Source organism: Balaenoptera physalus (assembly GCF_965194825.1).
Source record: "Balaenoptera physalus genome assembly, chromosome: 10".
Classification (NCBI taxonomy): Eukaryota; Metazoa; Chordata; class Mammalia; order Artiodactyla; family Balaenopteridae; genus Balaenoptera; species Balaenoptera physalus.
In genome coordinates, this window is record NC_138889.1 from 42,364,069 (window position 1) to 42,380,087 (window position 16,019).

Genomic DNA, 16,019 nt, shown 5'->3' on the forward strand with positions numbered 1-16,019 from the left:
GGCAGTGGAAATTGATTTGTATATTTTTTGCCTCTGAGTCCTTGTGGGATTTCTTGTTTTTTTAATTCCAACAGAAAGTCACAAAAATTAAATCATCCTCATAAGTTGACTCAGTCCCACCTAATTAATTGTTTTTTCATCTTGATCTTTTGTTAGCACTTTTATGAATTCATCAGTTTTCCATTAGTGTTCTGAACATGCTTATTCATTCAGTTCAGCAGTATAGTCAGTTACCAGAAACCTGTACTTGTCAGAGTCTTTTCCATGAATTTCTTGAAGATGAAACCCTTTTATAGGAACATTTTTGCAAAAGCATCAGAGTACACCCAGAACTGTCTGTAAATGACAAAAGACTTGAAAATGACCACGGTTAAAGATTGGATGAAAGTTCATAATAATGCAATTGACAAGGAAATTTTGTTATTTCTGAGATATACATTTTAAAGTAATAACTAGAATTATGACTTAGAACATTAGACCAGAAGATATAAGACTTCTGGAAATTTCATGTAATGTCTGAAACCTTTATATTAACATATTTCCATACAAATAACCCAAAAAAAGTTTAGTATTAGTTGTTTTTTGTTTGTTTGTTTGTTTTTTTATACTGCAGGTTCTTATTAGTCATCAATTTTATACACATCAGTGCATACATGTCAATCCCAATCGCCCAATTCAGCACACCACCACCCACACCCCGCCGCGGTTTTCCCCCCTTGGTGTCCATACGTTTGTTCTCTACATCTCTCTCTCAACTTCTGCCCTGCAGACCGGTTCATCTGTACCATTTCTCTAGATTCCACATACATGCGTTAATATACGATATTTGTTTTTCTCTTTCTGACTTACTTCACTCTGTATGACAGTCTCTAGATCCATCCACGTCTCAACAAATGACTCAATTTCGTTCCTTTGTATGGCTGAGTAATATTCTATTGTATATACGTACCACCACTTCTTTATCCATTTGTCTGTCGATGGGCATTGAGGTTGCTTCCGTGACCTGGCTATTGTAAATAGTGCTGCAATGAACATTGGGGGTGCATGTATTTTTTCAATTATGGTTTTCTCTGTGTATATGCCCAGTAGTGGGATTGCTGGAGCATATGGTAATTCTATTTTTAGCTTCTTAAGGAACCTCTATACTCTTCTCCATAGTGGCTCTATCTATTTCCATGCCCACCAACAGTGCAAGAGGGTTCCCTTTTCTCCACACCCTCTCCAGCATTTGTTGTTTGTAGATTTTCTAATGATGCCTATTCTAACTGGTGTGAGGTGATACCTCATTGTAGTTTTGATTTGCATTTCTCTAATAATTAGTGATATTGAGCAGCTTTTCATGCTGATGCATCTCTTTTTCCTAACTTGAATGAGAATGTTACTTTTGTTTCACTGTTAAGAATGAGCATTGCTATTTTTTACCTTGAAATTCTTTATCTTACAAAAAAAAGCTTCTCTTGATGCTTTGCAAGTAAGAATTTTAAAATCATGAATGGATTTTCCATTTCATCAAATGCTTTTTTGGTACCTATAAGATGATGATATTTTTCATTTACTTTGTTAATATTCTGAATTTTATCATTAAATTTTCCAATGTTCAATTATCCTTGCATTCTATTTGGTCAGGATGTATTATTCTTTTACTATCTTGCTGCATTTCATTGGATAACATTCCATTTTATGCTTTCCTCTATGCTTATAAACAAAAATGGCCTGTAGCTTTATTTTTTATTGTCCTTTTTTCGTTTGGCTATCAGAGAGCAGAATAGCCTCATCTGAGTAGCTTTCCAACTTTTTCTATACTCGGAAGCAATTTGCACAATAAGAGTTAACTGTTTCTTGAAAGTTTTCTAGATTCACATGCAAAATGATGTGTCTCTTGGACTTTCAGGGGTCATATCTTGAACCAGCCTCTTATACTTGGGTGTTATTCAAGCTTTCTGGTGTTTCTTGCATCCATTTTGGATATGTTTCCTCTCCAGACATTTATTCTTTTCTCTTATCTTTTGAAAATGTTGCTGTCAAGTTTCTCCTAAGATTCTCTTTCGAGATTTTAAAAATTCTTTTGTGCACTATTTCATTCCTAGTGGTTTATTTTCCCCTTCTTTCTTATGCTCGGTTATGCCCATGGTGTATTGCTATCATTAATTTCTTCCAAGAATATTTTTGGTCATCAGTGCTCTGTCTCGTATGTGTTTTCTTTCGTTAATTTTGTCTTTATTCTTTGTTACTTTTTTACTCCTACCCCTTCTTTCTCTTCTTCTATTTTATAGCTTCTTCAATTGAATGTTTAGTTCATATATTTTCAATCACCCTTCTTTTTCCTTTTGGTACAATGAAAGATATCATTCTGTTTTAATGCTTTTCACCCTAAACTATAATTTTAAATTTATCTAAATAATTTAAATACATTAAAACAAATTTATTTCACAGAAATTTGTGAAAATCATCATTACGTGATGAATTATGTCAATGAGCCATTCTGATGGGTGTGTAACCAGCACCTGGGTTCAGAATAGAATATTCACATTAATCTAGACACTTCCTCACACCCCCACTCACAACCTCTCTCTTTCACAAAGGTAACCACTACTCTGACTTCTAACATAGATTACATTGGTACCAAAAAATATCATCATCTTATAGGTACCTTTTTATCTTTATCTAAATGGAAGCATAGAATAGGTATTCTTTTGAGTCCAGATAATTTTGCTCAGTATTATGTTTATAGAATTATTCTTATATTTTCATGTAGTTCTTGTTTATCTTCATTTCTGTATTATATTCCATTGTATGAATATACTACAATGTACTTATCCATTCTAATGTTGACTGGCATTTGAGTTGTTTCCAGTGTTTGGCTTCTGAAATCATGTTGTTCTGAACACTCTTGGACTTGACTTTCATTGCACAGACATACACATATCCTAGGCATGAATCATAGCACATGGGTAAGTTCAATTTTAGTGGATACTGTCCAAATAGTTTTTCAAAGTGAATGGAACGATTTCCATTCTCCTTACTAGAGTACAAGAATTTCCATTGTTCACAACAACACCATTTCTTGTATTGTCAATCTTATGAAATTTTGCCCTTTATTTGAATATGCAATTACAGTCCATGGTGGTGTTTTCTTCGTAGTTCCCGAGTAAATATTTCCAAACATTAGTTTTCAACCTGTCTCTATTCTTTTTTTTTTTAGGTTTTTTGTTCAATACTGCCCTGAAGACACTACATTTGGGATACCCAGCCAGGGCTGGGTGATTCACTAGATCTCAAGAGGACAGAGCCAAGTGTCAACCAAGGACATCAGAGACTTGCAGGCTCAGCCAGCACCAGTCCTGAGCAAGGCTTCTGCCCAGCGTGGAGTCCCCTGGAGAATCAGCAAGCCTAAGAAATATTATCAACTCATTGCATTAAAGTCTACTGGGGGTTCCTGCTGATATACTCCAACCCATTTTTGAAAAAGTACTGTTTCCCAGCATCTTCACCTATCCAGAACATAAATCAAAACTTGGGAGTTTCCTGCTTATTAATGAAAGCTATGACGTCTAAGTCCAACTGGGCCCAGAACCCAAGTTGTAGAATAATGGTATTTCATCCAACCAAAGAAGAGTTTAATGATTTCGATAAATACATTGCTTATATGGAATCCCAAGGTGCACACCGAGCAGGCGTGGCGAAGATCATTCCACCCAAGGACTGGAAAGCCAGACAGACCTATGATGATATCAATGACATCTTAATAGCCGCTCCCCTCCAGCAGGTGACTTCTGGGCAGGCAGGTGTGTTTACTCAATACCACAAAAAGAAGAAAGCCATGACCGTGGGTGAGTACCACCACTTAGCAAATAGTGAAAAATACCGGACTCCAGCACACTTTGATTTTAAGGAGCTGGAGCGAAAATATTGGAAAACACGCCTCTACGATTCACCAGTATATGGTGCGGACGTCAGTGGCTCCTTATTCGATCAAAACACGGAGCAGTGGAACCTTGGACACCTGGGAACCCTTCAGGACCTGCTGGAGCAGGAGTGCGGAGTGGTCATCGAAGGCGTCAACACCCCCTACCTGTACTTCGGCATGTGGAAGACCGCCTTCGCCTGGCACACGGAGGACATGGACCTTTACAGCATCAACTACCTGCACTTCGGGGAGCCCAAGACTTGGTACGCGGTGCCCCCGGAGCACGGCCGGCGCCTGGAACGCCTGGCCAGGCAGCTTTTCCCGGGCAGCGCGCGGGGCTGTGAGGCCTTCCTGCGGCACAAGGTGGCTCTCATCTCGCCCACGGTCCTCAAGGACAACGGCATCCCCTTCGATCGGATCACTCAGGAGGCTGGAGAGTTCATCGTGACCTTTCCCTATGGCTACCACTCTGGCTTCAACCATGGCTTCAACTGCGCGGAAGCCATCAATTTCGCCTGCCCGCGCTGGATCGATTATGGCAAAGTGGCCTCGCAGTGCAGCTGCGGGGAGGCCCGGGTCGCCTTCTCCATGGACGCCTTCGTGCGCATCCTGCAACCGGAGCGCTACGAGCTGTGGAAAGGCGGGCAGGACCGGATCGTGGTGGACCACACGCAGCCCACGGCGCCGGACAGCCAGGTCCTGAACGCCTGGAGGGAGGTCCGCGCGTCCCTGGGAGCCGCTCTCGCCACGAGGCACCACCTGCCCCGCCGCGCTCTGCGCCCCCGTAGGGCTGTAGCCGCGGGCGGTGGGACCCGCCACCGAGTCCCTGTGCGTGCTGTGTGCCGGCGCCCCTCGCCGGCCCGGGGTTCTTGCTCTGCCGCCCAGTTCAGGGACGCGGCCACCAGCACCTCCGCGGAGCCCGGCCCGACCCAGCCGCCGACCCCAGGTCCATCCGCCCCGGATCGCCACCCAGCTGGAAGATGTGGCCCTCGTCGTCGTCCTTGGGAACAGGGCACTCAGGAGCCAGCTGCTCCCCCCAGGGCTAAGAGGAGGCTTTCGGTAGACACAGCTCAGGACCCAGAGGCTCAGCCCCTGCCTGTGGATGCACCCTCGCCGGACAGCGCCGCCCCGCTCAGCCCTGGGCTCCAGCATCCCGCCACGGCTTCTGGCTGTGGTTGTGGCCCTGTCCCCTAAGCCCAGGGGATGCCTTTCTACCCCACTGCTCTTGCGTGGGGATCCTTTGAGACTGGTCATATTTCCATTTCAGAGCTTTGGGTATTTACAGGTCACTAGCCTTGCGTGAGCGTGCCTCCTGTGCTGCCGCTGGACATGCTGGTTCCCTGGTGTTTACCAAATTCTCCAAAGTTTGTTCTTCCTTCCAGACCCTGGAATCCTTGGACACTGCTAACTCCTGTGTCACAAACTGAGGTTTCATGCACTGGACACTCTAGTATCTCTGGGAACTAGGTCCTGCTGAGGTCACCAGAGCCCAATCTACCTCACACTCCCATCCTGTGGGCCAGCTCTGGATGCTGCTGTACTTCTAAAGAACCCTGGGCTTTGATTACCCTCCAGTCTCTCTCCTTTTCCTCTTCCCCCTTCCCTTCCTGCTTTTCTTGCCAAACTAGGCCCTTTTGACCAATTAGGTCAGTAGAGACTAAGATAATAATTGATAATCTTTCTGAGTCTTTGATGTATTGAAAATGTGTTCTCTGCTAGTAGGGTAACTAGAATGTTAAAATCTGAGTTTATTAAATATATTAAAGGTAACCAGAATGTTAAAATCTGACTTTATTTTCTGTGTTGTTCAGTCAGTCAACTGAGAGGTGGTCGTTTTTTCTGCACTTTTCTTAATAATTATATCAAAACATTTCAAGCAAATCTTATTTTTATGAGCTGGTTGCCTTGTGTGATGTTGGTGAGTGAGTTTGGGGTTGATTGTTGGGTTCCAGCTGGCTGGCTGGGTTGGGGGGTTTGGTTTGCAGGCCTATCTGAAGGATGACTTGGTGGGAATCACCTGGCACTTGGCTGATCCAAGTTGCTAGGAGAGATGAGCAAACAGAGGACAAAAAGTGCCAGCATGTGAAAATCTTCTCTGCAAGTCTCCACTGCCTTCTCAATGCTGTATGTATATTTCACAAGGTTAAGTCATTGACACATCCCAATAAACCAATCCACAAATAAAGGAACAAGACAATTTCAAGTGGGCATGGTTCTGTGAAGAGATTAAAGGGGATGGGATGCTAGTGCAGAATGGGCAGTGTGGTTCCGGTGGTCAGGGAATACTTCGTAGAGCAGGAGACCTTTCTGAGTCCCAAATGACAAGAAGGAAGGTCCAGAGCTGATTTCCACTTGGATGAAACAGCAAGTGTAACAGCCCTAACATAGAGCTTGGTGTTTTTGTGTGGATAGAGAGGAAGCTCATTTGTGTCTGGGGCACTGAGAAGGGAGAGGCAGGGTCCAGGGTATGCAGGACCTTGTAGCTCATGTGAAATATTTGAGTTTTTTTCAACTTGAAATGAGAAGGCATTGGAAGTTGAAAACAGCACTTGACATGATATAATTTGCACAGTTAACTAATCACCTTAATTGTTCTGTGGACCCCTTGGGGGCAGGAGAAGTAGTTAGAACATCTAAGTAATACAGATGAGAATTGATGGTTACTGACTTAGGCCATAGTGTTGAAAATGCACAGAAGTGGCCAAACTCAGAATCAATTTTGGAAATTGAACATGATAGTTTGGATGCAGAAGGAAACACTTCAGAGAATCAAACCACATCTCTCTTCCCTCCAGCTCTCCCCTACAGAATTTCAGTAAGAATCTGGAATTTGAAGCACTATGTAAGACTACAGGCAGGACTAATGAAAAAGTAAGGCTTCTTTGAAGTTCTGATTGAGGAGTAGCAAAAGCCCACGTCTCATCCCTATCACCATGCAGCTAGGCAACACTGTGGTAGTATAGTCTGTGGAAAACTGAAGCTGAGAGACTGCACTCAGGCTCCTCAGTGGAGGATGGCAGTGAGATGCTTGGCTGGAAAGATGATTAAGCCCTGTATTGAGATGGTGGAACCACATGATGGAAGCAGACTGGAATTACTGGGAAGGCAGCAGCCCTGGAGAGCAACTGGACCATAGTAGATCTCATATGAGCAAGGAGTAAACTTTCATGTGATAAGTAACTGAGAACTTAAGGGCTTTTGGTCCTTTCATTTAGGTCAGTTGTGGATATGGCAGTGCAGAGAAATAAGGGAACTCTGAAAAGTCTCTATGAAGACAGTAGCCTGGCTCATATTGCTATTTTAAATTTTAGAAACTGAAATTTTCCTTGTCATATTTCAGGGATATCACAATCTCTTCCCGGCAGATACACGCTCCAAATAACCTAGGATAACAAAATTGGGGGTTTTGAAGGCCAAGAGACAAAAATAAACTTCAGAAAATATTTCTTCCACTATACTCCTTATGTATTCACCCAGTTTTATACTTGAAACAAAATTTCCTTTGCCCAATAAAGAGTAGCAATGTTAAAAATACAGTTTAGTTTTACCAGTAGACTGGTTCCTAAATTAGTCTTCTTGACCTAAGTAGGCATTTCTCAAAAGAAGATATACAAATGGCCAACAGGCCCATGAAAAGATGCTCAACTTCGCTAATTATTAGAGAAATGCAAATCAAAACCACAGAGGGGTATCACCTCACACCTGTCAGAATGGCCATCGTCAAAAAGTCTACAAATAATAAATGCTGGAGAAGTGTGGATGAAAGGGAACCATCTTACACTTTCGGTGGGAATGCAAATTGGTTCAGCCACTATGGAAAACTGTATGGAGGTTGCTTAAAAACACTAAAAATAGGGCTACCATATGATCCAACAGTCCCATTCCTAGGCGTATATCCGGAAAAGGCGAAAAGTCTAATTCAAAAAGATACATGCACCCCAGTGTTCATAGCAGCCTTATTTACAATAACCAAGACATGGAAACACACCAAGTACCCATCAACAGATGATTGGTTTAAGAAGAAGAGGTATATACATACCGTGGACTATTACTCTGCCACAAAAAGATGAAATATTGCCACTTGCAGCAGCATAGATGGACATAGAGAATATCATACTAAGTGAAGTAAGTAAGACAGAAAAAGACAAATAGATCACTTATATGTGTTATCTAAAAAACAATACAAGTGAATCTATATACAAAACAGAAACAGAGTCACAGACATAGAAAACAAACTTGTGGATAGCTAAGGGGAAAGGGAGCAGGGGAGGGATAAATTAGGGGTATGGGATTAACAGATACACAGGACTGTACAGAAAACAGATAAGCAACAAAGATTTGCACAAAAAATCAAAACAAACAAAAACAAAACCAAAAAAACCCAAGGATTTGCTATATAGCACAGGGAACTGTATTCGATATCTTGTAATAATCTATTATGAAAAATAATCTGAAAAAATATGTATATAAAAATCACTTTTCTGTACACCTGCGACTAACACAATATTGCAAATCAACTATACTTCCATTAAAAAAAAATTAGGCTTCTTGAAAGGATCAGGAGCTGGGGGTGGTAATGAAGGGGGTTCATCCAGCAATTGTATTGAAAATTCTATTTTATTTCAAGTCAACTGGCACACTCAATTTGGATACTCACAATCTGGACCACTCTTCTCAGGAAAAGATACCCAGATCCAGCTGTTCTTCCATGTCCAGTAAGTTGTTGCTATACTTAATCTTGGAAAAGCAAGGGACATTGACAATGACAATTAAATAAAGACAAGGATAGAGCTATCTTCGTTCTTACTGCCACGATCTCTCCTAGGCCTCTCTCCACTTCTGAGAAATAACAATCACAAGTCCAGTGTATATTCATCAAGTTTGTAGACAAAAGGCTACGAAACCGAAAGTAGTATGTCGTGTGGTTTTAACAACATACCCCCACCATCACCTTTTAAAAAAGTCAATATTACAGTTACAAGATCTAAAGACTTTCCTATCTATAGTCCCTAGTTAGTTCAACAAAGTCCACTAGATCTGGGTAATTTATTTTATTTTATTCGTTCTGCTGCTGATGGACAATAGGGTTATTTGCAAATCTTTGTTATTTCGAACTATGCTTTACAGAGCAGCTTTGTATATAGGATTTCCGGGTTGTATTTATGTTCACTTTTAACTTTTTAGAAAAAGCCCGCTTGCCCTCCAATTTCCACCTCTATTGACAGTGTGGGAGAGATTTGGTTTCTCCATATCTTGACCCACTTTTTATATTGTCAGACCTAATCAAAATGGGCAGAGAACAGCTTCTCTGATTGCTAGTAATCCTGCACATCTTCTTGTATTTATTGGCCATTTGGATTTCCTCTTTTCTGAATTACCTACTCTAAAGCTCTACCTACTTTTTTTGGTTTGACTATTTTTTGTTGTTGTTATGTAGAAGTTATGTGATATTCAGGATAATAATTCATTGTCTATTTCATGTATGATGACAAACTTCTCCTAGACTGTAAGTTCTTTTAATTTGTTACGTCATAGTATTAGTCAGGGTTCTTCAGAGTAATAGAACCGATAGGAGATATATGTATAGCTCTTATGAGAGGAACTCATTCATTTGGTTATGGAGGCTGAGGAATCCCACGATCTGTCAGGTAGGCCGTCTGCAAGATGGAGAACGGGGAATATGGTTGAGTCTGGGTTTGAAAGCCTGGGAACCTGGAGTGCCCATGTCAGATGTCCCAAAGCAAGGGAAGACGGATGCGTCTGCTCAAGCAGAGAGAGTAAATTCACCCCTACTCTGCTCTTTTGTTGAATTTGGGCTCTCAGTGGTTTGGGTGATCCCGCCTGCAGTGGTGAAGGCGCTCTTTACTCAGTCTACTGATGCAAGTGCTAATCTCTTCCCGGAAGAGCCATGCAGAACACACAGAAGTGATGCTTTACCAGCTATCTGGGCATCTCTTAGCCCAGTCTACATGTGAAATTAACCATCACAGTCATTAGTTTGGAATCATTTAAATATATCAGACGTTCCCATCATGGTGCTTTTGGTTCTTTAAGCCATTGTTCCACCCTGAGTTCATACAGACCTTCTTCAATATTTTCTCTTAAAATTCTGTGTTTTATCCATCTGTAATGCACCTCAAATTTATTTATGTAAGTGGTATGAGGTCAAGCTCCAATCCCACCCACCCCCCAAAATAGTGCCAATGCCACTACCACATATTGAATAGCCCATCCTTCCCCATTGGTTTGGTACGCTACCTCCATCGTAGGCAGACTCCCACATATCCATGTGTCTGTGTCTGGCCTCCCTATTCTGTATGCAGATACATTTGTCCATTGCAGCTCAAATACCACAGTTCGGTAGAGGAGAAATCACCCCTCTTTGTTCTTCTTTTAAGGAATCATCTTGGGATTCTTATTTGAATACTTCCCTACTTACTAGATCTGTCACCTTGAGCAAGTTTCTTAATATCTCCTTGATGCGGTTTCCTCATATGAGAAATAGGGTTCATAGGATTTCCCTTATACGGTCATTATGAAGATAAGGCATAAATAAATTATTTTATGCAGAGTGCATTGAACAGTGTCTGGCATTAGATAGTCACCATATATTAGCTATTTTGAATAATATTTGTTCTGTTAAAGGTACAGAGAAACTTCTGTGGATCAAAAACAATGAAAAAGAGAGTGAAAAGACAAATCAAAGAGTGAGAACAGATATCGCGTTACTCATACCCAGTGAAGAAGTAATAAGCAGAACATATAACGACTACCAAGACAGACAACCCAGCAGAAAAATAGAAAAAACACTTGATGAGGCACTTCCTGAAGGGGCACCTCCAATCAGACAATAATCATCAGAAAATTGGTTCACTCCTATTAGGAACCAAGTAAATGCAAATCATTATGAGGTGCCCCTGTTCCCTCACCTGATCGGCTAAAACTGTAAAGGCAGAAAATCACCAAAGGTCTGCAAAACTGAGGGGCGATGAACACCCTTGCACGCAGCTAGTGCGTAAACTGGTAAAATGTGTGGAAAACATCTGGCAACTTGCAGTTTACATATTCTATGGCCAGTATAGGCGTCAGAGAAGTTCCAGAGCAACGCTGTTTGTAAGAGGCCAAAAGTGGAAACAACCCAAAGCCCCATCTACAGTAGAAAGTTTATATGGTTGAATACTTTACAGCCCTGAAACAGAAAAGTCCAGCTGCATACAACGGCGTAAATGATGAAAAATTACACCAAAAATACACTAAAGTACATAAATACAGTTGTGTTTCTTCACGGTTATATAAAGTTTTCAAAAATGGACAGAGTTTTAATTTTATAATGTTTACCAAAATTACTACGTGAATAGTTAGGATAAGGTCAGTGTAGGAGGCAGAAGGGGCTGTAATCTGGGAAAAAGAGCACAAGTCAGGCAGCCAGGTGCCTGGCAATGTTGCATTTCTTGACCTGAGTAGTGGTTCCACTTCTGTTCACTCCATAGTGATTTGCTGAAGTGTACATTTATGCTTTACAGATTTCTGTGAACACTTTATATTTCATAATTTAAAATATTTTTAAAAGTGCTCTAAAAAATTGTCACATAGTGGTTCATAGAATCATTTGGTTTATAGTGTGTTGTATTGTAGACTGTTTCCAAGACTCAGATGATGTTTCTAATCTTTTTCATTCTAATATTATTTATTGATGCCGTCTCCTGTTTATTTCTTATTTACCATATTATATTTAGTAATACCTAATTTTTGGACAGTTTTAGACTTACAAAAATTTGAGCACGTGGATCAGGGAGTATTGACCCGACCCCACTCACATGTCCCCCTATTAGTAACATCTTACTTACCATGGTGTATTGATTACAATTAATGAACCAATGTCAATATGTTATTGTCTACTAAAGGCTATCATTTGTTCAGATTTTCTTACCTTTTACCCAACGTCCTTTTTCTGTTCCAAGATCTCATCTAAAATGTCAAATTACATTTAGTTTTCATGTCTCCTTAGGTTTCTCTTGGCTGTAACAGATTCTCAGGCTTTCCTCGTTTTTGACCAAAAGTTTGTATAGAAACCTGACAGTTTGGGGGAATACAGGTCAGGTATATTGTAGGATGCCCCTCTAGTGGAATTTGATGCTTTTCTTATGATTATCTTGGGTTTCTGTATTTTTTTTGGAGGAGGATTACTGGGGGAATTTTATCACATTTCAATCACATCATATCAAGGACCTATACTATCAAAGTAATTTATGACTTTTTTTTTTTTTTGGCCACGTCTTGCAGTTTGTGGGTTCTTAGTTCCCTGGCCAGGGATCGAACCTGGGCCCTAGGCAGTGAAAGTGCGGAGTCCTGACCCCTGGACTGCCGGGGAATTCCCAGTTTATGACTCTTGATGTTGACCTGGTTAAAATGGTGTTTGGCGGGGCCCTCCTCTATAAATCACTGCCCCTCCCCGACTCCCATCCCCACTTGCCCCTCTGCACCTGCTCCTCGCACTCAGGGAGCACCACTCCCTTTAGCAGGGAGGACTAGATAATTTATTAACCAGTTGTTTCTTTATTTTATTTTTTACGTAACAGACTTCTTAATTAATCTTTTATATTTTTGTATATGGTTGTTTCCCTTTTGTTTTTTGAATTGTTCTATCATTTTTATATTTATTTTCTTTCAAATAATTCTGAGGTATTCTGGTTTAGGTTTTACTAACTACTTGCGTACAACATAAAAATCAATAGATTTTTAGCAATTATATGGATATTTTTGTAGATGTTATGTGGATATTCATTTTTTAATAAATATGTTTGTGTTCAGTTTTTTGATTATTGACTTTCACTTTTATTTCATGATTGAAATAAAAGATTGATCAAGATGGTACTCAATATGTTGATTCTATGGAATTTTTATTGAGATTTATTATGTGGTCTTACAGTGGTAAATTTTTGTAAATGTTTTATATGTGTTGAAAAGCATTTTGCTATGTGGTTGCTGCAGGTAATATAATCAAAGTTGTTAAATTTATTGCTTAAACTTTTATAACATTATTAATTTTCTTCTCTCCTTGTCTATCAGTTTCTGGGAGAACGGTGTTTGAAAAAAAAAACCTCCCACCATGATTGCAAATATGTCACTTTTACTAATAATTCTCAGTCTTTGTGTTCTGTGTCTCACCGCTGTGTGTTTAGGTGCGTAAAGTGCATTATTGTAATCTTTCCCATGAGTGTTTCTTTTTGATAACCATAAGCTGTCCTTCTTTTACCTTATAAATACATTCGATATTAATTGCTGCTAGTCCAGGTTTCTTGTGTTTAATATATGCTTGGTTTGACTTTCCCAATCCTTTTCTTTTCAACCTCTTAGTTCACTGTAAGATTGGTTTAAAAAATCAAAAGGGCTCAGACAAAGTGGGCTGACCAACCAGAGCAAATACCTTTGATTGATACTGATCAAATTATACCTTTGCCCAGTTAGAAAGCCAGAGCCATCAGGACATGGGTCTGCATTTGGAGGCCAGCTGCCCAGAGAACATTGTCTCTCTCTCTGGGTCCTTGAATATCTCCAATTGGAATCAGGATTTTGTTGGTAGAAGGTAGGTCACTTTATTTCTGTAATTTGTGCTTATGAGCAAAAGAGTTATTTTCCTACCAGAAGTTTTAAAAAATGACACTATTTATGCATAGAGAGAGAGCGAGAGAGAGGGAACTATACATTGGGATATCCTTTCCTTGAGTTTTTATTGTTAAACTATTCTCCAACTTTAAGTTAATTTTTTCTTAATATTTTCTTGGTAAAAATCACAAAGACTTTCAGGAAAAAGCACCTCATTGAGTGAACTGCGATCTAATGAGAATGAGAGGGTTTCGAGAACTGAGTAAGGAGAGTGTCAATTGGAAGGGACTTGAAAATTATGTGGGATCAAATTAGAGATTTTGATTGAATATGAGGGTATTCGAATTGAGGTGGTACGGATTGAATTGAAATTGCTGTGGGACATATATAGTCAGACTTTGAGCACAGCCTGTTTCATTCAGAGGCTGAATCCTTCAAGGAAACCATTTTCTGGGTCCTAGTGTATCATCATTTGGAATTAAGATTTTAGACTAGCAGAAGGCAAGCACTTTTTTGGCCTTTTTTTTTGTTTTTCCTTTAAAGCATAAAGATGAAAAGGATGACATTTTGTATCAGAAAGCAACTGTTTTTCCCTGGTAAATTTTTCATTTATTTATGCATTTAAAGTACAAGCATTGCATGCATATCATTTTTAGATTTCTTCATTGGGGCCATGTATTTCTGTTATTAAAGGGATTAAAACCATTTACTCTTTCACTTTATAATTGACTGTTAACTGGTGTATGCGATCTATAGATTTTGTATGCTAATCAGTGTCTAGAAACTTCGTTGAACCCTATATTTCTTTTTTAATTTTTAACATCTTTATTGGAGTATAATTGCTTTACAATGGTGTGTTAGTTTCTGCTTTATAACAAAGTGAATCAGTTATACATATACATATGTCCCCATATCTATTCCCTCTTGCATCTCCCTCCCTCCCACCCTCCCTATCCCACCTCTCTAGGTGGTCACAAAGCACCGAGCTGATCTCCCTGTGCAATGTGGCTGCTTCCCAGTAGCTATCTATTTTACATTTGGTAGTGTATATATATATGTCCATGCCACTCTCTCACTTTGTCCCAGCTTACCCTTCCCCCTCCCCGTATCCTCAAGTCCATTCTCTAGTAGGTCTGCATGTTTATTCCCATCTTGCCCCTAGGTTCTTCATGACCATTTTATTTTATTTTATGTTTTTAGATTCCATATATATGTGTTAGCATACGCTATTTGTTTTTCTCTTTCTGACTTACTTCACTCTGTATGACAGTCTCTAGGTCCATCCACCTCACTACAAATAACTCAGTTTCGTTCCTTTTTATGGCTGCATAATATTCCACTGTATATATGTGCCACATCTTCTTTATTCATTCATGTGTTGATGGACACTTCGGTTGCTTCCATGTCCTGGCTATTGTAAATAGAGCTGCAATGAATATTTTGGTACATGACTCTTTTTGAATTATGGCTTCCTCAGGGTATATGCCCAGTAGTGGGATTGCTGGGTCGTATGGTAGTTCTATTTTTAGTTTTTTAAGGAACCTCCATACTGTTTTCCAAAGTGGCTGTATCAATTTACATTCCCACCAACAGTGCAAGAGGGTTCCCTTTTCTCCACACCCTCTCCAGCATTTATTGTTTGTAGATTTTTTGATGATGGCCATTCTGACTGGTGTGAGATGATACCTCATTGTAGTTTTGATTTGCAGTTCTCTAATGATTAATGATGTTGAGCATTCTTTCATGTGTCTGTTGGCAATCTGTATATCTTCTTTGGAGAAATGTCTATTTAGGTCTTCTGCCCATTTTTGGATTGGGTTTTTTGTTTTTTTAATGTTGAGCTGCATGAGGTGCTTGTAAATTTGGGAGATTAATCCTCTGTCAGTTGCTTCATTTGCAAATATTTTCTCCCATTCTGAGTGAACCCTATATTTCTAATAATTTGTCTATATATGCAAATTAATGATTATATTTTAATTAGAATGTTTCAAGTATTTACACATTAAGGGTAATGCTTGTTAAGGATGTGTACATTTGTGTTCTGTACTTTTCTCCTGTTTTGTTTACATAGGCACTCTTTCTATAAAGGTAGATTTATATCTGTGTTCCCTATTGTATTATAACATGATTTGCTTGTACTTTACTATCTTTTCTCTTATGCTTATGTTTTTACACTTTTAATGGTCTACAAATTGCATTTTGTTTTCAGTCATCATTTCTATCGGGTGTTAATTTTTCTTTTGTAATTGTTGCAGCTTATATCATTGTTTTCCTTTCCCTAATTTTTCTTTTGGGTTAAGCATCCAATTTCTTGAGTTGAGTGCTTAACTCCTTAAGTTTCAAGCTTGCTTAATGTCCTTACACTTCAGTTAGATATTCCTCTTTTTCTGTCTTATGATTTGCCCTAATTCTTTATTTTTAAATTTCAGCTTTATTGCTGTATAATTGACTTAGAAAACTGTAAAATATTCAGTGAACTTTGTGGTGATTTGATATACATTGTGAA

General features: G+C 39.5%; 1 long non-coding RNA gene and 1 pseudogene across 2 annotated transcripts in view; both read left to right on the forward strand.

Annotated features, from left to right (window-relative positions):
- Window positions 1-16,019, forward strand: part of LOC309636721 — a 939,587-nt gene that overhangs the window by 823,993 nt on the left and 99,575 nt on the right. The gene's annotated exons all lie outside the window — the stretch shown is intronic.
- LOC309636630 (lysine-specific demethylase 4D pseudogene) lies at window positions 3,325-5,101 on the forward strand (annotated as a pseudogene). The gene has a single exon. The product of its transcript is annotated as a lysine-specific demethylase 4D pseudogene (transcript).